This window comes from Sorex fumeus, unplaced genomic scaffold (genome assembly GCF_029834395.1).
Source record: "Sorex fumeus unplaced genomic scaffold, SorFum_2.1 ptg000058l, whole genome shotgun sequence".
Lineage (NCBI taxonomy): Eukaryota > Metazoa > Chordata > Mammalia > Eulipotyphla > Soricidae > Sorex > Sorex fumeus.
Genome location: NW_026606115.1, coordinates 7,591,856 through 7,615,981, shown reverse-complemented (window position 1 = coordinate 7,615,981; position 24,126 = coordinate 7,591,856). Strand labels below are relative to the sequence as shown.

The 24,126-nt window shown below is 40.6% G+C and overlaps 1 non-coding gene across 1 annotated transcript; it reads left to right on the top strand.

Moving 5' to 3' along the window:
* The first annotated feature begins 22,962 nt into the window (after positions 1 to 22,962).
* Positions 22,963 to 23,098, top strand: LOC130034299 (small nucleolar RNA SNORA70). Its single transcript, XR_008794071.1, has one exon. It is a non-coding gene; the product is annotated as a small nucleolar RNA SNORA70 (small nucleolar RNA).
* The last annotated feature ends 1,028 nt before the right edge of the window (positions 23,099 to 24,126 follow it).

The window sequence follows — 24,126 nt, the reverse complement described above, 5'->3', positions numbered from 1 at the left end:
TAACTCTATTTATAACAAGAATTCTTTATTGACCTGAATCCTATGAAAATAGTGAACTATGCCTAAACACAAATTACCAATCATCCTCAATTTGAAAATTCCATTTACTTTTCTTTCTTTATGAATATTAAATAATCCCACTCTAACACCTAATAATAAATAACCATAACACTAAAGCAAATACTAAAATCTAACTAAATTGTAAGCCTCTCCTGCCTAACCCTAAAACCAAAATTTAATAAATCACCCAAGTCTTTTTTTTTAAATTTTGAACACAGAAAAATGTAATGCCTAGACTTACAAATAAATCTAGGAAGAGTGACACAAGCTGCATAGATGGCTCCAGACCTTGTGCCAGGGTAAGTCTCATCCGTAAGGGGGCAGTGAGCCCCACTACCCACCCCAACAGAGCCCTGGCAGCCAAAAACCTCCAGAACTCATTCTCCAACATGCTCACAGCCAGCCTACATAGTCTCGGAAAAATCTCGTCAATGAGTGAACCTGCTGGAAAAACTCAGGTATGCAGCTTTTGTGTTTGAAGTCTCCAGGCTTGCACATAATTGGGAATTGGCAACCTCTCCCATCTTCCTGTTCGGCTGGGAGTCTGTCATTAATGCCCATGAACTGCCTCTGGTGCCATATAAGCCCATTAAATGCCATGACCCAGAGACTCACAAATAAGTCTGGAAGAGAGTCAAAAGCTGCACAGATGCCTCTGGATCTCAAAGTCACCATCCACTTAAACTTGTAACTCCAGCTGTATCACCCTATTTAAAATTCTTGGAATTTCTGGAGCTTGTGGCCACACTAATAGCCGTGCAACATCTCATATTCTACATCACTGATGTACCAAAAGTAGCACACCACATTTGATGGGGTGAAAAGTAGAAGGCAACTGATCAAGATCAGTATCTGTCTGTCTGTCCTCCTGTTTTTCATTGATTTTCTCGAGCAGGCACAGTAACATTGTGAGACTTGTTACTGTGTTTGGCATATTGAATACGTCACGAGGAGCTTGCCAGCCTTTGTCATGTGGGCAAGATACTCTCGGTTGCTTGCTAGGCTCTCTGAGAGGGGCGGAGGAATCGAACTCGGGTCGGCCATGTTGGCTGCGTGCAAGGCAAACACCCTACCCGCTGTGCTGTCACTCCAGCCCAAGATCAGTACATCTATCTATCTATCTATCTATCTATCTATCTATCTATCTATCATCTATCTATACACACACATATGAACATAGGCTCAATCTGTAACATGTTAATAATCCCTTGTACAAGGGCTTAATGGCTCCAGGGTGGGATACAACAATCTTCACACACTTTCCCCTAAGGAAACTATTCACATCATTTTTAGTGAATATTCACAACAATACAAAATAAATTATTTAGATCCTGCTTTGGGTTCAGGCCTTGAAGATTGTGGTAATATTCAAAATAATGATGGTGGGAAGGTGTTTGGACTGGTGTTGTAATAATGAATGTAATAAATTATTGTGAACAACTGTATAAAATTAAAATTGAATGTAAAATAGTGACACCTGTCCCCTATGCAAACAAAGCCCTAACCCTAACCCTATTTTTATCCTAACCCACAACTCTACTAAGCCTGACCCTAGCCTGAGCTTTAACCTGCCAATTAGCCTAAATGTAACTGCTTACCTTGCATTTGTAACAAACACAGTAAAATATAATGCTGAAACACTGTGAAAACTACCACTTACCCTAGCCCTAATACTAATTTTAATACTAACACTAATTCTATATTATAACTTTGACCCATGCCAAAACCTCAAACTATCACTCAGCCACAATTTAACATTTTTGATATAATTTACTTTCATTTTTAACTTTAAATATTTTGAGACACGGGGCCGGAAAGATAGCACAGTGGTTTAGGAGTATGCCTGGTATGCATCTTAACTCAGCTCCATCCCCAATATTTCATATTGTCCCCCTAGTCTGTCTGGAGTAATTCCTGAGTGCAGAGCTTAACACCTAACACCTAACAACTAATTAAACCTAACACCTAATTCTTCAACAGACTAACCAAAACCCTAGCCCTAATTCTAATAATAACCCTAACCTACCCTAACCTATACTAACCTTTGACCTTGCCTTTAACTACCAAAAAGACTACATTTAGCCATAGCCAATATTAATATACATTATTAGCATGAAAAACTGTCAAACCTAGCACACAATTCCTACACAATCCTTAAACGTATCTCTGACTAAAACTGGGATCTTACTCCTAACTCTGACCCTTACAATGCTTTACCCTAGCCTATACCCCAAGGTACTAATAACACTAAAATTAACAATTACTCTGTACTTTAATCTTTAACTTTAAGAACAGTCACACCTAACACCAAAACCCTTCAAAAAACTAACAGTATCTGTAGCCCTAAACAAAATCATAATCCTAATTCTATCCATATTCTAAACTCGAAACTACCTTATGTCTAAACCTATCAATTAGCCAAAATTTTACAGTGGCATTATACTTAATGTACATTTTTACTTTGCATAGACAAAGACATAATACCTAATTTCTACCCAAATCTTGACCTTAACCCTAGCCCTCATATTAATCTAAACTCTAATCTACACTAATCCTGACCCTAGAATATGCCTAAAAATGTGGCTGGAGCGATAGCACAGCGGTAGGATGTTTGCCTTGCACGCAGCTGGCCCTGCCAAGCCCGGTTCGATTCCTCTGCCCCTCTCGGAGAGCCCGGCAAGCTACCGAGAGTATCTAACATGGCAAGCTTCCCGTGGCATATTCGATATGCCAAACACAGTAACAACAAGTCTAAAAATGGAGATTTACTGGACCCGCTCGAGCAAATCAATGAACAATAGGAGGACAGTGCTACAGTAATAATGCCCAATACTTCATTTTAACAAGATCTTAATAAAAATAATAAAAACAGAAAAAGATCAAATAAAAACTGAACAAATAAAAAACAATATAGCTGAACCTAACAACTAAACGAATGCCTAAACATAGCAGTAACCCCATCTGAATCCTTAACCCTAACATTACGCTAACTCTTACCCTAGGCCAAAACCCACCAAGTAGCCTAATTTTAACAATAGAAATATTTGATTTTTTTTGCATTTTTTTACTTAATCACTGTGATATACAAAATTGTTCATGGTTGGACTTCAGTCACACAATGTTAAAACACCCACCCTTCCACCAGTGTACATTTCCCACCACCGATGTTCCCAGTTTCCCTCCTCTACCACTCCAGCCAGCCTCTATGGCAGGCACTCCTCTCTCTCTCTCTCTCTCTCTCTCTCTCTCTCTCTCTCTCTCTCTCTCTCTCTCTCTCTCTCTCTCTCTCTCTCTCCCCTTGCTCTCTGTCTCTTCCCTTTTGGGCATTGTGGTTTTCAATGCAGGTACTGAAACAATAACTCAATTCTTAATTTGCATTTTGAAGTTTTCATAGCAAAACATAACACCTAACCCATGTACTAACACTACCACTAACTAACCCAAGGCCCTAACCCTGACCCTGCTGTATTCTTGAAACAACCTAAAAGCTAGATTGAATAAAAGGTCTATACTAAACTTTCGTTTTTACTTGAAAGAGATGCTAAACCTAACACCTACAAAATACCTAAAGCTACATCTAACCCAAAGAGGAATTCCAACCCCAACCCTAACCCTATGATAACCCTGATCCTAACTATGCCTTGCACCAATCAATTAGTCTAACTTTAACAAATACCCAATGTATAATTTGAATTTTTAACTTGAGCAAAGCAAAACTTAAACACCAAAACAAATGTAACCCCAAATCTAGCCCTGATCCTTCTCCAAAACCTATTCTGTACTAATCCTGACAGTAGCTTTTGCTTTAAATTCCAAGGACTTAACTTGCACTTTTAAGTATGAACACAGAAATTCCTTACATTTAACGCCAAGAGAACTCTAATCCTAATCATAGCATGAATCCTCATCCTAATATTTTCCCTAACCTAACAATAACCATGTTTTACGTCATTCCCTATACCTACCAACTAAGCTAACTTTTACAATTTTCCTATATTTTACTTTCATCTTAAACTTTAAACACAACCAAAGCTAACAACTGGCTCATACACATAAGTAACCTTAAACATAGGCATAATCCTGATCCTAGCCCTGTAGACCATAGCACTGTCCTCCCGTTGTTCATCAATTTGCTCAAGTGGGCCCAGTAACATCTCCACTGTGAGACTTATTGTTACTGTGTTTGGCATATCGAACACATCATGTGTAGCTTGCCAGACTTTGCTGTGCAGGCAAGATACTCTCGGTAGCTTGTTGGGCTCTCCGAGAGGGACGGAGGAATTGAACCTGGGTTGGCCTGCCTGAAAACGCCCTACCCGATGTGCTATCGCTCCAGCCCTAACCTATACTAACACTATACTAACCCTGATCCTCTCCTAGAACTGAACCCAGTTAGCCTAAATGCAACAATCACTAAAAACTTGACATGCCTTTTTAGCTTTGAACACAGCAAAACCTAATACCTAAACCATACACAAACCCTAACCATAATCCTTGTCTAAACTAACCTGAATCCAAATTAAACCTGATTCTATCATTTGCCTTCAACTGCCAATAAGAATAAAATTTAAGAGAATGTTATATTTAACTTTATTTTTAACATGATTAAGATCCACTCCTAAAATCTATCACCTAGACAATCACTACACATAACCCTAACCCAAACTCTAATTCTAATCCTAACACCACCTGTTACTAAGCATGACCCAAGTCTAGGATTAAAGCTTTCAATTACACTAAATTTAAAAGTCATCATATCCTTACATTTTAACTTTAAACACTGGATTTGTCTGAGAATTCATGACTCAGTGAATGTGTGAATCTCACAATGGTGAGTCTGTAGTCACTGAGATTGAGATGTATGACCCATTGCTTTATGTGGCCTGAGTCATTGGGAACATGTTCTGCTGCTTAATAAGTGTTTGTTCCCTCATTTTCTCAGTGGAATGCAAGGACAAAGTCAATGGTGCCACCTTCCCACATACGCTGGGGAGGAGAGTGAAGGATGTGGGAAAGGTTGACTTTTTTTCCACTTACACCATTGCATCCTTCTCAAAAGCCTCTTGACATGCAGTTTGCTGCATCCTCCCTCTGGCATTGGCAGAAATACATTCTTGAGAGGAAGCAACAGTTGGGAGCCCAGCGGCATCCACCAGGGCAATATGCTTAGTGATGTCACAGCCACATCCCACGGGCTGCCATGGTGAGGATGGTCACCAGAGGTTTGAGCACTCCCTCGGGTTAGGGCTAGGAAGGATCCTGCAGGAGGCTGCTTTTTGTCGGGACATAAATGGAATCTTCAAGACCTGAGAAGAACGTAGGCCAACGTTTGGTCGCCAGACGGGCAGGTCTTCATCAGCTCAAATCACCAAGGATAGAGGTCTGCTGAGGCCTCTTCTGGATATGGACAGAGAGGAGCTTCCCAGGTACCAACCAGAGACCCTATCTGTTGAAAACATCATGTAAGAAGAGGAGCCATGAATTGGTAAACACATATGCTGATGGAATAAAATGATAGTGAACAAGTATTAGCCATCTAAAAAGGATGACAAATCGCTTCAAGGAGACAAGAGGATGGACCCCATTATGCCCAAATTCTAGACACTGCGTGTATTGTGTTCAGAATGCCACATCAGGAGAGGTACAACCACAACATCGTGTTTTTGACCACAACACAGCCAGGCTGGTGAGTAGTACGAGGGAACAGTTGTGCCGGTGCTATGGGCAATAAGTTCTTGCCCTGGCAGCACATCTGAGTTCTTATTTTCTCATAATCAGTGTATAATTTTAATGTCTTTTTATCTATTCTAGTTAGATTCATGGCAGACATATCTTCTGGACCTGGTTATATGTCTACAATACATGAATGACTAGACACAGAGAGCACAGAGGCATAGATCAGCAGACATATCTTTGATTACCTTGACAGATTGTGGTGGCTGGTATATGTACCAGAGCTATGGCCTGAATATTTCCCATACTGAGAATGTGTGTGATCCATGTTGCAATCGCAATAAAGGAAACAAGGTGGGAAGAGGTAATAAGAAAATGAAATTTTAACAAATAGGCATGAAAATTCAAACCATTGAAATTGTGTTAATTCTATTTAGGTAACTCCCTTTTAAAAATAATAATTTTATAAGATACTATGATTTACAAAGTTCTTCAAAATGAATTTGACTAAGACATACAATATTCCAACACCAGTGCACCAGTGTGCCATGATTGATTTGTATATGATTTATCCTATATAAATAAATTGAAATCATTTAAAGTATTATAAGCCTATTCTCATTGACATAAATAAGTTTTGAACTCTAGCATCTAAACTATATTGAATTAAATTTTATTTTGCTTTTGGATCTTATTACAGTTGTTATCATGTATTTTTTGTCATAAACAAGTTTTTTTTTAATTATGGCTACAATCCCCGGCATCCCATATGGTCCCCAAGCACCACCAGGATAAATTCCTGAGTGCAAAGCCAGGAGTAACTCCTGAGCATCGCTGGGTGTGACCCAAAATGAAATTTAAAAAGTATGTGCAAATATTTTAGAGTTTGTGTGAACTAGGTGAAACCTACAAATGCAAAATTTAGTAAGAATGAAGATAATATTAAAATTTTAACTGGAAAAAGCTGAGTAGTTTTATAAAGTTACAAAGTGTATTGTCCCAAGAAAGGGAATATCGGTTTTATATTAGAAAATATAATGTTGACATTAAGTGTCTAAATGTCTGCATTAAGCAAAACATTGCATAAAATCCCTATAGGTGTAAAAAAATTGATCTGCTATAGAAAATTCTACATCAATGAGACATTAATGCATTACTAAAAAGGCATAAAAATTCCTTACAAGCTAGGAGTAAAAATAAATTTCTTTTTTTTCTAATTTTTATTAGTGAGACACCATGAGGTACAGTTGTAGACTTACAAATTTTTGTGCTTAGGTTTCAATTATACAATGATCAAATATCCATCCCTCCACCAGTGCCCATTTTCCACCACCACGGATTCCAGTATCCCTCCCACCCCCATCCCCCCACCGCACCCTGCCTCTGTGGCAGGGCATTCCCTTTTGTTCTCTCTCTCCTTTTGGGTGTTGTGGTTTACAAAAGAGGCAATGAATGGCAATCATGTATGGTCTATAGTCTACTTTCAGCATGCTTCTCCCATTCTGGGAGAACAGACCACCCTTATTTGGTGCTCCCTTCCCTATCTGAGTTCCCTTTTCCCCTAGCATGTGTGGCTGGCCTCCAAGACATGGAGCAAAATTCCTGGTACTAAACTCGGCCATTCTTGGGTGTTAGTCTCCTATTTTGTTACTTTATGTGCCCCAGATGAATGCAATCTTTCTATGTCTATTCCTCTCTTTCTGACTCATTTCACTTAACATGATACTTTCCATGTAGTACCAATTGTATGTAAATTTCATGACTTCATCTTTTCTAACAGCTACATAGTACTCCATTGTGTAAATGTACTTAACCTATTAGAAAGCATTATGTAATTTCTCTTAACACTGACAGGTTGAAATTGAAGGCTTGAAAATGTCTGAAATTCACAGGCCTTTTATCATTTATGTGTTTACTATTTTTTATTTAATTTATATTAGTGAAACACCATGGGATACAGTTGTAGACTTACAAAATTTCGTGCTTGGGTTTCAGTTATACAATGATCGAGTACCCATCCCTCCACCACTGCCCATTCTCCATTACAAATGAACCCTCCTATCCCCAACCCATTCCCCCCACCCCTCCCAGCCTTTGTGGCAGGGCATTCCCTTTTGCTCTCTCTTTCCTTTAAGGTGTTGTGCTTTGCAATAGAGGTATTGAGTGGCCATTATGTTCGGTCTACTATCAAAACGCATCTCCCACACCGAGCGTGCTGCTCCCTTTACTTGGTGTTCCCTTCTCTATCTAAGCTGCCTTTTCCCCCAGCATGCACTGCCAGCCTCCAAGCAATGTAGCAAACCTCTTATCTCAACTACTCTTGGGTGTTGTCTCCCATCCAGTTACTTTATATTCCACAGATGAGTGCAATCTTTCTGTCTGTCCCTCTCTTTCTGACTCATTTCACTTAGCATGATACTTTCCATGTAGAACCACTTGTATGCAAATTTCATGACTTCATCATTTCTAAAAGCTGCATAGTACTCTATTGTGTAGATGTACCAAAGTTTCTTTAACCAGCCATCTTTTCTAGGGCACTTGGATTTTTTCCAGATTTTGGCTATTGTAAACAGTGCATCAATGAAAATACAAGTGCGTGCTTTTAGCCATTCGGATTTCTTCTTTGACGAAGTTTCTGTTCATTTCATCACCCGCTGCACTATCGCTCCATCCCTTCTAATCTTTTTCAACCTGAAGTCTATGTTGTCAGATAATAGTAAGGCCACACCAGCTTTTTTGAGGGGGTTGTTTGCTTGCAAGATTGTTTTTCCATCCTTTGACTTTGAGTCTGTGTTTTTTCTGACTGTTCAGATGTGTTTCTTGTAGGCAACAGAATGTCGGGTTCAGTCTCTGAATACATTTTGCCACTCTATGTCTCTTAAAAGTAAAAGTAGAGAAACAGCCCCTAGACAGCCGGTTTTCAACCCCTGATCCGCGTGGGACGGGCACAGAGGCCCAGCTCTGGGCAACAAAGCTGAACGGCTCCAATTCCAACAGGTACAGCCCTCCCCCAAGGGCCTGGGTTCCTCTCTGGGCACGCGCAGCTAGAAACAGCCCCTAGACAGCCGGTTTTCAACCCCTGATCCGCGTGGGACGGGCACAGAGGCCCAGCTCTGGGCAACAAAGCTGAACGGCTCCAATTCCAACAGGTACAGCCCGCCCCCAAGGGCCTGGGTTCCTCTCTGGGCACGCGCAGCTAGAAACAGCCCCTAGACAGCCGGTTTTCAACCCCTGATCCGCGTGGGACGGGCACAGAGGCCCAGCTCTGGGCAACAAAGCTGAACGGCTCCAATTCCAACAGGTACAGCCCGCCCCCAAGGGCCTGGGTTCCTCTCTGGGCACGCGCAGCTAGAAACAGCCCCTAGACAGCCGGTTTTCAACCCCTGATCCGCGTGGGACGGGCACAGAGGCCCAGCTCTGGGCAACAAAGCTGAACGGCTCCAATTCCAACAGGTACAGCCCTCCCCCAAGGGCCTGGGTTCCTCTCTGGGCACGCGCAGCTAGAAACAGCCCCTAGACAGCCGGTTTTCAACCCCTGATCCGCGTGGGACGGGCACAGAGGCCCAGCTCTGGGCAACAAAGCTGAACGGCTCCAATTCCAACAGGTACAGCCCGCCCCCAAGGGCCTGGGTTCCTCTCTGGGCACGCGCAGCTAGAAACAGCCCCTAGACAGCCGGTTTTCAACCCCTGATCCGCGTGGGACGGGCACAGAGGCCCAGCTCTGGGCAACAAAGCTGAACGGCTCCAATTCCAAACAGGAGACATTCCCAACTCCTCGCCAGTGCCAGGGAGTCTTTCCGGAGCCGCGGCCGCTAACGCGGCCGCGAAATATTTTCTCACTACATATGCCATAGGAACCATAAGCTAACTTCTTAGATGGAAACTTCTCTATTTTAGCTCAGCCACTAGAAACACAGTTGCCAATAACTCATAAGCCTATCTTAACTCGCACTGCATATCAAGCAGAATAGTAACACTGAACGTGAAGGACTAAACCACACCTCTCACAATGGTAAAGCAACGCAAAAGCCCACCAAACATTCATATTGAAGAGTCTAGCCCAGATGACACCAACAGTACTGTAGTGTTAGACAACCTCTCTGACAAGGAATTCAGAAGGGAGCTACTTAGGATGCTTAGGGAATTAAAAGAAACAATGGAAACCAATGCCAATAGAAGACAAGAGGATCTAAAGGCAGAAATGAGGAAAATGCAATCAGAAATGTCAGACCTGAAAAATCTCGTAGGCGAATTGAAAAGCTCAGTGGAAGGCCTCAGCAGCAGAGTAACAGCGGCTGAGAACAGAATCAGTGAGCTCGAAGATGAAGTTCAGAGACTCTCCCGAAAAGAGCAGAAAATGGAAAAGAGACTCACAATTCGGGAACAGATGGCAAGAGAAGATCGTGATGAAGCCAAGAGGGGTAACATAAGAATTATTGGAGTCCCAGAGGGACAGGAAGAAAACCTCGATGAAGAAGAAACTGTCAAAGACATCATTGCTACAACATTTCCAGAGCTGAAGAAAACTTGTGACCACGTTCAGGAGGCCCGAAGGGTACCAGCTAGAAGAAATCCGAATAAAAATACCCCAAGACACATTCTGATCAAAATGACCAAAACCTTAGACAGAGACAAAATTCTGAAAGCAGCAAGATCGAAGAAAGAAATCTCTTACAAAGGAGCATCCTTAAAATTCACAGCTGATTTTTCTGATGAAACCCTCATGGCCCGAAAACAGTGGTGGGACATAGTAAAAAAACTCAATGAAATAAATGCCTCCCCCAAAATACTTTTCCCAGCAAGACTCTCATTCATAATAGAAGGAACAACACACAGTTTCACAGACAAACAACAGCTCAGGAACTTCATAGACTCAAAACCATGGTTACAAGAACAACTAAATGGGCTACTTTAAGGCAAGAAAGGCCCCTCAAATACACCAAATTTTAACATAACAATGGGACAAAATCCCATAACAATAATCTCTCTCAATGTCAATGGGCTAAACGCACCAATTAAAAGACATAGAGTGGCAGGATGGATTAGAAAATTGAACCCAACATTCTGCTGCCTGCAAGAAACGCATCTCAATAGCCAAAGCAAACACAGACTCAGAGTCAAAGGCTGGAAAACAATCCTACAGGCAAACAGCTCCCATAAAAAAGCTGGGGTAGCCATCCTTATATCAGACCACATCGATTTCAGAGTGAGGAAGGTCATAAGAGACAGTGAAGGCCATTTCTTATTGATCAGAGGATCTGTACAACAGGAAGAACTTACAATAATAAATGTATATGCACCTAATGAGAGACCAGAAAAGTACTTAAAACAACTACTCATAGATTTGGAAAAAGACATCAATAGCAACACAATACTAGTGGGAGACTTCAACACTGCTTTGTCACCTCTTGATAGATCAACCAGACTCAAGCTTAGCAAGGACATACTTCATTTGAGGGAAACAATGGAAGAAAGGGACTTATTAGATATATACAGGACACTTCATCCACAAAAAGCTGAATACACATTCTTCTCAAGCGTCCATGGAACATTCTCCAAGATAGACCACATGCTGAGCCACAAAACATGCCTCCATAAAATTAAGAAGGTAGAGATTGTATCAACAATCTTCTCAGACCATAATGCGCTGAAATTAGAAGTAAATCACACACAAAAACATAAAACTAAATCAAACACTTGGAAATTAAACAGTGCACTATTGAACAATGAGTGGATTAGACAGGAAATCAAAGAGGAAATCAAAAGATTCCTAGAAACGAATGAAAATGAGAACACGAGTTACCAAAACTTATGGGACACAGCAAAGGCTGTGTTAAGAGGAAAGTTTATAGCTCTACAAGCATTCCTCAGGAAGGAGGAGCGAGCACACATAAGTAACCTAACCTCACAGCTTAAGAGCTTGGAGAAGGACCAAAAAAAGGAGCACAACCCGAACAGGAGAAAGGAAATAATAAAACTCAGAGCAGAGATTAACGAGATGGAAACCCAAAAAACAATCCGAAAGATCAATGAAACCAAGAGCTGGTTCTTCGAGAAAATTAACAAGATCGATAAGCCTCTAGCAAAACTCACAAAGAAAGGGAGAGAGAAAACCCTAATAAACCGAATCAGAAATGAAAAGGGGGTCATTACAACAGAAACCACAGAAATTCAGAGGATCCTCAGGGAGTACTTTGAGAAGCTTTATGCCACGGAACATCAAAACCTCGAGGAAATGGATAAATTCCTAGACTCCTACAGACTCCCAAGGCTGAACCAAGAAGACCTGGAATACCTGAACAGACCTATCACCATCAAGGAAATTGAAATGGTAATAAAAAGTCTCCCCAAGCACAAAAGTCCTGGCCCGGATGGATTCACTAGTGAATTCTTCCAAATCTTTAAAGAGGACTTACTCCCGATGCTCTTTAAGCTTTTCCACGAAATTGAAATATCAAAAACACTTCCGAACAGTTTCTACGAAGCAAATATCACACTGATACCAAAAGCAGACAGAGATACCACAAAGAAAGAGAATTACAGGCCGATATCCCTGATGAACACAGATGCAAAGATCCTCAACAAACTACTAGCAAATAGAATCCAACTACTCATCAAAAAGATCATACACCATGACCAAGTAGGATTCATCCCAGGGATGCAAGGATGGTTTAACATTCGGAAATCAATCAACATAATCCACCATATCAATAAAAGAAAAGATAAAAAGCATATGATCATATCAATAGATGCAGAGAAAGCATTTGATAAGATCCAGCACCCCTTTATGATGAAAACCCTAGCCAAAATGGGTATAGAGGGGACCTTCCTCAACATAATTAAAGCCATCTACCACAAGCCTACAGCAAGCATCATCCTCAATGGGGAAAAACTGAGAGCCTTCCCTCTAAGATCAGGGACGAGACAGGGATGCCCACTCTCTCCACTGCTGTTCAATATAGTACTGGAAGTACTTGCAATAGCGATTAGGCAGGAAAAAGATATTAAGGGCATTCAGGTAGGAAAGGAAGAAATCAAGCTCTCACTATTCGCAGATGATATGATACTCTACTTAGAGAATCCAATAACTTCCACCAAAAAACTCCTAGAAACAATAGACTCGTATAGTAAAGTTGCAGGTTATAAAATCAATACCCAAAAGTCCATGGCTTTCCTATACGCAAACAGTGAGAGAGAAGAAAGCAACATGAAAAAAACAATCCCGTTCACAATTGTGCCCCAGAAAATCAAGTACCTAGGAATCAGCTTAACTAAGGAAGTAAAGGACCTGTACAAAGAAAACTACAAAACGCTACTTCAGGAAATAAAAGAGGACATGAGGAAATGGAAAGATATCCCCTGCTCATGGGTCGGGAGACTTAACATTGTCAAAATGGCAATACTACCAAAAGCATTGTATAAATTCAATGCAATCCCTATAAGGATACCCATGACATTCTTCAAAGAAATGGAGCAAACACTCCTGAAATTTATATGGAACAATAAGCCCCCACGAATAGCTAAAGCAATTCTTGGGAAAAAGAAAATGGGAGGAATCAACCTCCCGAACTTCAAACTGTACTACAAAGCAGTAATAATTAAAACAGCATGGTACTGGAACAAAGGCAGAACTGCAGACCAATGGAACAGGGTTGAATACACTGACATCTCTCCTCAATCATATGCTCATCTAATCTTTGATAAAGGTGCAAGTAATGTGAAGTGGAGTAAGGAAAGCCTCTTTAATAAATTGTGTTGGCATCACTGGACGGCTACATGCAAAAAAATAGGCTCAGAACTCTGCCTAACACCATGTACAAAAGTAAGATCAAAATGGATTAAAGACCTCAACATCAGACCAGAAACCATAAGGTACATTGAAGATAAAGTTGGCAAAACCCTCCATGACATTGAAGCTAATGGTATCTTCAAAGATGCCACGCAACTGGCCGAGCAAGTGAAAACAGAGATAGATAAATGGGACTATCTTAAACTAAGAAGCTTCTGCACCTCCAAAGAAACAGTGACCAAAATACAAAGACAGTCTACAGAATGGGAAAGGATATTCACCGAATACACATCTGACAAGGGGTTGATATCCAGGATATACAAAATACTGGTTAAACTCCACAAGAAGAAAACATCCAACCCCATCCAAAAATGGGGCAATGAAATGAACAGAAACTTTCTCAAAGAAGAAATCCGAATGGCAAAAAAGCACATGAGAAAATGCTCTACATCATTAATCATCAGGGAGATGCAGATCAAAACCACAATGAGATACCATCTCACACCTCAGAGACTAGCCCACATTCAAAAGAACAAAAGCAACCGATGCTGGCGTGGATGTGGCGAGAAAGGGACACTCCTTCACTGTTGGTGGGAATGTCCACTGGTTCAGCCCTTCTGGAAAACAGTATGGACGATTCTCAAAAAATTAGAAATTGAGCTCCCATTTGACCCAGCAATACCACTCCTGGGAATATATCCCAGAGAGGCAAAAATGTATAGTCGAAGTGACATCTGCACTTGTTTGTTCATTGCAGCACTCTTTACAATAGCCAGAAACTGGAAGAAACCTGAGTGCCCAAAAACAGATGACTGGTTAAAGAAACTTTGGTACATCTACACAATGGAGTACTATGTAGCTCTTAGAAAAGATGAAGTCATGAAATTTACATACAAGTGGTACAATATGGAAAGTATCATGCTAAGCGAAATGAGTCAGAAAGAGACGGATAGACATAGAAAGATTGCATTCATCTGGGGGATATAAAGTAACAAAGTATGAGATTAATACCCAAGAATAGCTGAGATCAGCACCAGGAGGATTACTCCATAACTTAGAGGCCAGCCGGGTATCCTAGAGGAAAGGGCAGTTCAGATAGAGAAGGGAGCACCAAATAAAGGATGTTTGGAGGATCCTCCCAGGAGGGGAGATGCATGTCGAAAGTAGACTATGGACTGAACATGTTTGCCACTCAATGCCTCTTTTGCAGACCACAACACCCAAAAGGAGAGAGAGAACACAGGGGATTGCCCTGCCACAGAGACAGGGGGGATGGGGGGATGGGGGTGGGAGGGATATTATCCATGGTGGTGGAAAATGGGCACTGGTGGAGGGATGGGTATCTGATCATTGTATAATTGAAACCAAAGCACAAAAAATTGTAAATCTACAACTTTAAAAAAAAATAAAATACAATAAAGGGGAAAAAAAAAAAAAAAAGTAAAAGTAAAGGCCCTCCCGTTGATCGTCGATTTGCTCGAGCGGGCCCAGTAACGTCTCCATTGGAGACTTTGTTGTTACTGTGTTTGGCATATCGAATACTCTCGGTAGCTTGCCGGGCTCTCCGAGAGGGGCGGAGGAATTGAACTCGGGTCGGCCATGTTGGCCGCTTGTAAGGCGAACGCCCTACCGCTGTGCTATGGTGCATTTAGACCATTGACATTGAGAAAGATTATTATTATGGGGTTATGTGCCAAATTTCTGTAGGGGTTTGCTGTTCCTATAGGCGTTTCTCTCGTCTTACAGTAGCCCCTTTAGTCCTTCTTTTAGGTTTGGTTTTGAGTCTATGAAGTTCCTGAGCTGTTGTTTATCCACTAAGTAGTGTATAATTCCTAAGAGTTTGAGTGAGAGTTTGGCCAGGTGAAGTATTCTTTGTGAAACATTCATTTCATTGAGTTTTTTTCACTGTATTCCCCCATTGCCTTGGGGTTTGGAGGGTTTCCTCTGATAGGTCTGCTGTAAATCTAATGGGTTTTCCTTTGTGTGTGATTTCCTTTTTTGACCTTGCTGCTTGCAGCATTGTATCTCTAACTATGATATTTCTTGAAGTTTTTCTGTTAGAGTCCCTTTTAGCTGGCACCCTTTGGGCTCCTTGGATCTGAATGCCTGCATTCTCAAGTTCTGGGTATTTTTCAGCAATGCTTTCTTTAACTGTGGCCTTTTCACTGGAGTTGCTTCCTTGTCCTTCTGTACTCCAATGATTTTGATGTTTTTCCTCTTGAAATCATCCTCTAGGACTCTGATTCTCCCTAGAGCTATTTTAAGATCTCTTCCCATTGTTTCTTATTTCCCCATAGGCTTCCTGAAGCTCATCTTCAAGCTCATTGATTCTTTCTTCGCTGTAGCCATTCTACTGTTGAGGGCACCCACTGAGTTTTTTATTTCATCTACCAGATCCTTTATTTGTGACACTTCTTTTTGTAGCTTTTTTATTTCTGCTCTCATTTCTTCCTGTATTTTTGACTGTGCTTTCCGCTGTTTCTTTCATGTCCTTTAATTTACTGGATAATTGTTCCAACATTTGAGTTCATTGACCATCTTCAGGATTTCATCTCTTAATTCTTTATTGAAGAGCTCAGATTTGTGGGTAATACCTATAGAAACTTCTGGACTCTTTTCATCGTCCTCTCCTCATAGTGGGGATTTGCACTGTTTCTTCATGTTGCTGTGGTTGTATGGAGGTGTTCCCTATCACTATTCCCTCTTGTTTTGAGGAAGGATTCTGGATGAGTTCAGTCTATGGTGGTCGCCTTTGTTCCCCTTCTAGAGTATGTCTTTCCTCTCAGGTGTTCCATTGAAATTATCTGAGGTCTCTAGTAAGGTTTTCATATTATGTGATCTTTTATATTGGGCCTGTATAGATTCTTGTGATCACCAATATTTTGGTGAAATTGGAGTAGACTAATGGACTATTTGCCTGCTGTGTTTAAGGTGTCTAGGATGGTCCTTACAGAATTGGGTGGTCAAGACTGACATGTGACTCCAGATTGTTGGAGAAGTGAAAAATAATTGCAGCCACCTCCAAACGAGGCCACGCCCACTTCTTCAGAAGCCACGCCCCTGGTATGGAGGTTACACCCCCAACAGCTATATAGTTGGGGCCTGAGGTGAGGTCCTTCACCAAATTGTCCCAGTATGTGTTTATTCTTGATTAGAGGGTAGTTCTTCCAGTTGCTTTCTTATTTCAAGTATTTCTGGGTTTTGACAATAAAATATGTGTTCATTAGTTTTTTTTCTTACAATATTTCCTCCATTTCAGTTTCTTTATAAAATCTCCTGAAACCTATAGTTATAGTTTATGAAGTGCTTTTACCATTTTAAAAATTCAGGTTCTGAGTGATTGCAGGTTTAAGATTTATACTTTGCAACGGCAGCTCTCTTCAGATTTACTACATTGACTAAGGTATCTTGAGCTCAGTCAGGAATGTTCCCTGAGTGCAGAGCCAGGAGTAGCCCCTGGGTACTACCTGTTTATCCCCCCGAAAAGTAAATAAGTATATAAATGGTAAATATATGTATTTTTAAGTACCACTCTTTTATTTGTTTTTAAATGGTGGTTTAAAAAAGTATGAATTCTGTAGTCCAGTTGCCTGTGTGTCAGTCAGTTTCACTATATAATGTATCTGTGCTCTGAGCATTTTTCTAGTGTCACTCTACCTTCACTTTTTAACTTGAAAACAGAAAACAGTGCTCGTTATTGATGCCGTTATTATGAGGATTAAATGATAAAATATTTTAAACTCTTAGCTTTGCCTGACACTCCATCCTAGATGTTTGTTAAAAATTTATTAATCAATTCTCAACTGAAGCTATGTTAGAATTGTGCAGGTAAAAAGCAGAAATGTCTTAATTTCTAAATTTAATCACTATTTACTCTTTAGGTAGCTTTGTTTTATATTTTTCTTGGCACAATGTAGTACCTAGTTCTTCTTAGAACTTTCTCTATTTTCTGGATATTTCTGTCCTTGTTCGACCTTTATTTCCTACACAATTTTCATGACAATTTCCTTGGGACTTTGTCTTTGGGTCCTCTTTACTTCTACCTCTATGACTCATTATAAAATAAATCTATCCCTTCATGTAGTGGGAAATTCCTTAGATATCTAATTTCTACTGGTCTTTCAGACTGATCTTTCTGCACTCTATCACAGAGAATGGCTAAAACTTTGTAGAAAATGTTTTTAGTACTCTTCTTTCTGCTAGGAAATACTCTTTTGTACACTATTAGCATTCCCTGAGTTTTCAATAATTAAAAGTACTTTCTTGGTGCCTTATGTGAATTTTCTTTTTTAAGTCTCAAATCTCCAGTGTCCAACATAGTAAGGAGTGCAGTGTTAGCTGGTAAAGAGACTTGTAGAATGTACATTCATATCTATAGCTTTTATAGATTTTTATAGACTAATATGACTTACTTTTTTTCTATTAATTATCTTTTAATTATCTACACTAAAAGTCTAAAAATTATTGACTTTTAATCTTTAGGCTCCTGTAACATAAAATCTCAAATATGGCAAGTTAATTAATTCACATTTTAAGAGCATATCGAACATTTTTGTATTTTCTACTACTTGAAGATTTCATTTTTCAGAATGTAGTAACTAGATTTTTTTTCCAATAGAAACACAGGTGCTGGATTACCCTATCATTTTATTTATTTATTTGCCTGGGTACACACCCAGCGGTGCCCATAGCTCATAGCTTCCTCATAGCTTTATGCTCTGGGTTCACTCCTGAATACAAGACAAATGAGAAGCAAAAAAATTAGTGACCGGAAGAATATAATGTTATATTAACCAGGAACACCAATAGCAAAGAAGAGAAATGGAGTTTTTCTTTTTTATTCAGTGTGTAGGGTTTACTTATTTTTTAATTTTAATTAGTAAAGCACGTGAGCCAGAAACTGTTTTTTCTAAACAATATTAAAATCAAGAGTCCAGGGGACAGAGCGATAGTCCAGGGGCAGTGGCTTGGACTTGTGTTGTGGCTGACCTTGCAAGTTGCTGACCAGTGTTCGACCCTGGTCACCTCCAGGAGGAATTCCTGAGTGTAAAACCAGGAGTAACCTCTGAGCACTGCTGGGTGTGGCCCTCAAACCAAATAAATAAACTAAGTCAAGGTACTACAGAGAATAAAAAATGTGGTTTACTCATATGTGTATATGCATGTATGTGATGAATGGGTGAGTGCAAGTGTGAGTGTATTGGAGGGAAGAAAGTATAAGAGAGAGTTGGCAAGTCTGTTGTTTATGTATTTTTATTTATTATTATGGTAGGGATAGAAATTGAATAATGGTGTTGCGCAAGTTTCAGTTAGGGCTGACCCCTAGCTCCGCCCCCTGGGCCTGGTAACAGTGAGCTGATAGGATGAACAGTCTAACCAATCAGGGAGCTCGGAGGGTCAGCTCCACAACAGGAGTCTTACAGCTGGGGAGCAGTTGCACTGGAAAAGATGGCTGCACTTTTCACGGTAGTGTTTCTCGGTAAGTTGCTCTCAAAGCCTAACAAGGACAAAATGAAGAAGTTTCTGAGAAATTTATCTTTGGGTATATAGATCCTGGATCCCACAGGCCCCTACTCTACGCATTGAGAGGGAGGCCCCATGTGCTTGGGGTGGGCTGGGCTGGAAATGCCTCACTGGACACAGTTCACTTGGCCCACCACAGACCCGTGTCCTTACACCCTCTGCTTTCACTTTCCTAACACTAAGGAATATCTCTCTTTTTAGGTGATTGGGGTGCAAGAGTTCCATGAAGGTGTGGAAGCCTGGATAAAAGTCTGCAGTATTGGGCTGGGGTGATAGTCCAGCTGGTTGGGCTCTTGCCTTGCATGCGGCTGACCGGGGCTCCATGTCCGGCAGCCCAGATGGTCTCCGAAGCTCCACCAATAGTGGTTTGCCCGGTGTGACCCAAAATCAAACCAAAAATAAATAAAATCCTGGATATGGTGGGGGAGATGGCTTCTGACCTAGTTGAACAAAGTGATTGAATGATTCCTCAGCACTACCTCTGTGGCCGTAGTATTCCCCAGAACTTGGGGGACAAGTAGCACCGCATTTTCTGGCCCTTGCATTGAGTTTCAGGGGAGATGAGATCGGGAGAAAGCTCCGTGGGGTCGTCCTGCACACCACTCGCGGACCCCTCCCCCGAAGTCCTTTTACTTTGGCAGGGAAAGCTAGCTCTCATCCCTTTCTTGGAGGCGTAGACATGTAGCCAACCATGTGCTCTCTCACATGTCTGTGGCGCAGACTTGGCTCCAGGGGATAAAAGTTGCAAGCCTTGAGTAGGCGGCATCAGGAGCTGGAGAACTTACTTTACTGAATTTACCCAAGGACAAAACGAACGCATGTATGAAACATTTGTTCCGCTGGTGGGAGAGGAGTGGGGAAGTCTGGAGAAAGCACTTTGCTTAGGGGGAAAGGACTGGTGGCAAGAGTTAATTGAGAGCTGAGCTCTGTTGCCTACAGCTTGCAGATGCTATTGTAGCGGTTTTGTACCAGTCTAGCATGCCTGCCCCCGCTGGACTGTGTGGTGCGCCAAGTAGCAAGAAATATAGCAAGAAGTTCTTAAGAAAGAGGTGAACATCTGGTCAGCCTATCTGCATAGTTGTGCTTAAAATAGCTCACCGTGGGGCTGGAGCTATAGCACGGCGGGTGGGGCATTTGCCTTGCACTCGGCTGACTTGGGTTCGATTCCCAGCATCCCATATTGCCCACCCCCCCCCCCCCGCCAGGAGTTATTGCATCGCTGGGTGTGACCCAGAAAGCAAAAAAAAAATCGACCTCAGACTGAGCAAAGGGGAGGGAGATCTAAGAGCTCCTTAAACCTTTCCCCTTTTAACCAGAGAATTGCAGTGTAAGCAAGCTAGGAGCGAGTGGTGTTAGAAAAATACCTCGGGTGCATTGCAGGTTTACTTAGGCACTGTGATTCAGATACTTTTTTAGCATTACCAAGGTTTTTGAGACTCCTTAATAAAATTTTATGTTCACAGTTTAACTTCCTGTTGCTGCTCGTGGTGTTAAACTACATTCTAGTGTGACCCATCAGTGGTAAGTAAGTACAGGGTCTGGTTGTCATTGTGTTAAGAACCTAGAGGCTCTATGAGGCTGGGGTGGGGTGAGCCGTGGGATGCCGAAGAGCAGCCCAGCAGGGAAGGAGCTAAACAGCACGGATGATTTCAAAAACAGAAAATAAAAATGAATCTGGTTGTTAACAGAGGAAAACGCAAAGGAGGCTGGAAGAATGAGGAAATGGGTCTTTTTGATAGAATGGTGCTGGGACTTTCCTGGCGTGATTCATAATAATAACATACATATAAAATATGTGAAGCTGAAAATCCATAATACTGTAAGCCAAAAATAAGTGAAAATATTTAATTTTCTATGTTGTTGTTTTGGGGGCCACACCCAGGGCCCAGGGCCTTACTCTGGGCTGAGAGATGACTCCTAGCTGCATCACAGGCAGGACCATATGGCATGCGGAAACCGAACTCAGTCAGCCATGTGCAAGGAAATACAAAGAAATGTTAGAGAGTAGCTGAGAAGTGAGGGTGACATTCATAAGATAGGGAGGAGAAAGATCAGCAAGACTGGGAGGAACAGTGCAGAAAGGTTTTACTTCAGTGAAGAGTTTGAAGGAACCAAACTTAGACTTACCAGTACCTTCTTCGTCTGCCACGGTTGGATGCTTAAAAAATTCCTCCCTTGGAAACAATATTTAAAGAGGCGAATAGGTTTTTAAGGAAATTAACACTTCTATTTTGTCCACTTATATATGGATTTAGGCAACCATTTTAATAAGGTTTTATGTAAAAATGTGCTTGAGGGTAGACAGAGAATCCTAAGTCATCTCCTTTTCATTGTTCTAAGAACAGCTCCTTGTAGAGTCCTCTATAGATTCTTCTTGGCCTCATTTCTTTGATAAGTTGAAGTGTTCTTTGATTCAGTGAAACTACTGTGAGCTCTGTGGGAAGAACTTTGTGTTTTCAGGGATAGTGGAAGAGGGTGAGAATGTGTAAAGCCCCTACAGTCAGTGTTCCTATTGAATCTCAGGGGAACAGAGAGGATTTACTTTTTCCATGACACCACTGACTCTTTATGCTTGAATTATTGCAATACATCTGCTTCCCTCAAAATAGTCTTCCATTTTGTAGTCTCAGTATATTCTATACCTAACTCCTCATCATAGATTAATACCTTCCCAAATGATGAATTTAATGATCCCACTCCTCTGTTCTGTGAGTGTTCTCATTGTTCACAGCCATTTCTAATCATCTTTTATGTGACATTTAATTTTCTTCTACCCTTGTTTCTATGTCCAGGGATCACATAAATGGTGACACACCTACACATTTGTTTGAAGTGCACTGGAGATCTCAATTGTTTTGGTCCCAGGGATCATACTGACAGTGCCAGGGAGTGTGATTTATGATGTAGATTGGGATACAGAATACTAACCTCACAACATCTGCATGCAAAACAGATTCTCTACAACTTAGCCAAACTCCCATACCCTTCTTTGCAATCTGGACTAATAAATACCAGAATACTTGGAAGACTTAAAAAATACCAGTACTTTAATACCACTTCAGTTCTACCAGTCATGATCTTGGAGAGAGTTCTTTATTTTCCTTCCTTTTTATTTTACTTTATAATTGAATCACTGTGAGATAGACCTTTGCAAAGCTGTTCATGATTAAGTTTAAGTCATAGTGCTCCAACACCCATCTCTCCACTAGTGTACTTTTCCTAGCACCAGTTTCCCAGGTTCCTTCCCCTCACCCCACTGACCCCCGCTAGGCTGACTCTATGGCAGGGATGTTACTTCTCTCTTCTCTGTCTCTCTCTTTCTCTTTCTCTACTTTTGGGCATTGTGGTTTGCAATATTGATACTGAAAAGTTATCAAGAATATCTTTTTACCTACTATTCACACTCAGCTCTTGTCCAGTGTGATCATTCCCAGCTACTACTGTCATACTAGTCTCTTCTCTATCTTACCTACCCTCTGCTCCACACACACTTGTGGCTAATTCCAACCATTGACCAGTTTTCTTCCCTTTTCTTCCTTATTTTCCTTTATGTTTAAATTGATACATAATTGGTTTTCAGTACTGTAGCATTTCAGGAATAAAACTTGACACATAGTATATTGAATTTACTACACACACCAACAAAAGTGTAGCTCTACCACTCCTCCTACCCCTATCCTTTCCCTCTGGTAATCACTATAGATTTCATCAAGACCAGAAGTGAATTTGTTGGTGTTTTTACTATTTGTTTGATCATTAATATTTCACATGAGTGAAACCATTTTGTTGTTTTTATGTCATTAACATAATCATCTCAAGTTCTATACAATTTTATCTAGGACACATGATTTTTATTTTATCCAAACACACATGATTTCATCCTTTTTAGGTGACATTTAAATAAAAGACACGTGTTAGTGCAGCCAAGTAACCCACCGTGTTTTCTGACCTGTGAAACCCGGAATGAAATGGCTGCAAACAACAAACAGACTCCATGGTGGTGCAGAAGCCTGTGACTCGTACAGGTTCTTCAACAAAACCTGGGAGACAATTCTTTTCAGTGGACATTCATCTCTTCTCTCTTGCTAGTCCTAATCATAGGTTCCATATATATATATATGCAGGAGGTCATCTTATCTGTCCACCAGAAACTTAAGAATAAGAGTCTTTGATTGAGTCCCAGCTCATAACCTAGTCCATGTTCCCTGTATGCCATTAAATGGGGCTTTACCAATTTTAATGCAGATAAGTTTGAAGACATCATGTTTGAAAAGCAGCTCATTCCAAGATGGCTGAGGTATTATATATGTATATATACACATGTATGTTATATTTGCATAGTATATGTAGAGAGAGAATTAAAATGAAAATGGTATTTTATTTAGGAATACTGCCTTCACATGAAAGTATTACTACTAGGGTCCTAATGCTTGGACTTTTTGAAGAAGAAAGTTAGCTTCTAGCTTACCTTTTGAAGAAGAAATGTAGAGAATGTATAATTTTTGGCAAGAATTTTGTCCCAGTTTGTAGGAGACATATATTTGTAGCCTCAGCTAATTCATGGAATCTTCTTGAGTTTGGTTGTTATCTGTATGGTGAGAATAATATTAAGGGTTGGATCATAATACTCAAAGCAGTGTTTTATACGGTCTTAATGAAATTCTCATTTGAATTACAATGGCATTCTTTGTGTAATTAAAATGATCACTATTAAAATTTGTACGGAAGCATACAATCCACAAAAATAGCCAAAGCCATCCTGAAAAAAAGTTGTAGGTGTAACATTTCCTGACTTTAAACTATGCTATAAAAAATAGCATGGTATTGAGATTTCAGTACTATGATTCGCTGATAAACCAATAAAACATAACTGAGTTCCAGTGATAATTTCTCAGATAATATAGACAGTTAATATATGTCAGAGGAAGTGGATACATGAATTGGAACAAGAAAATCCTCTTCCCGGATCACTTTTGATGGGAGGTGTGTGCTGAAAGTGGGTAAAGGACCAGACATGATAGTATCTGATATATCTGTATTGCAAACCATAATGCCCAAAAGTAGAAAGAGAAAGAATAAAA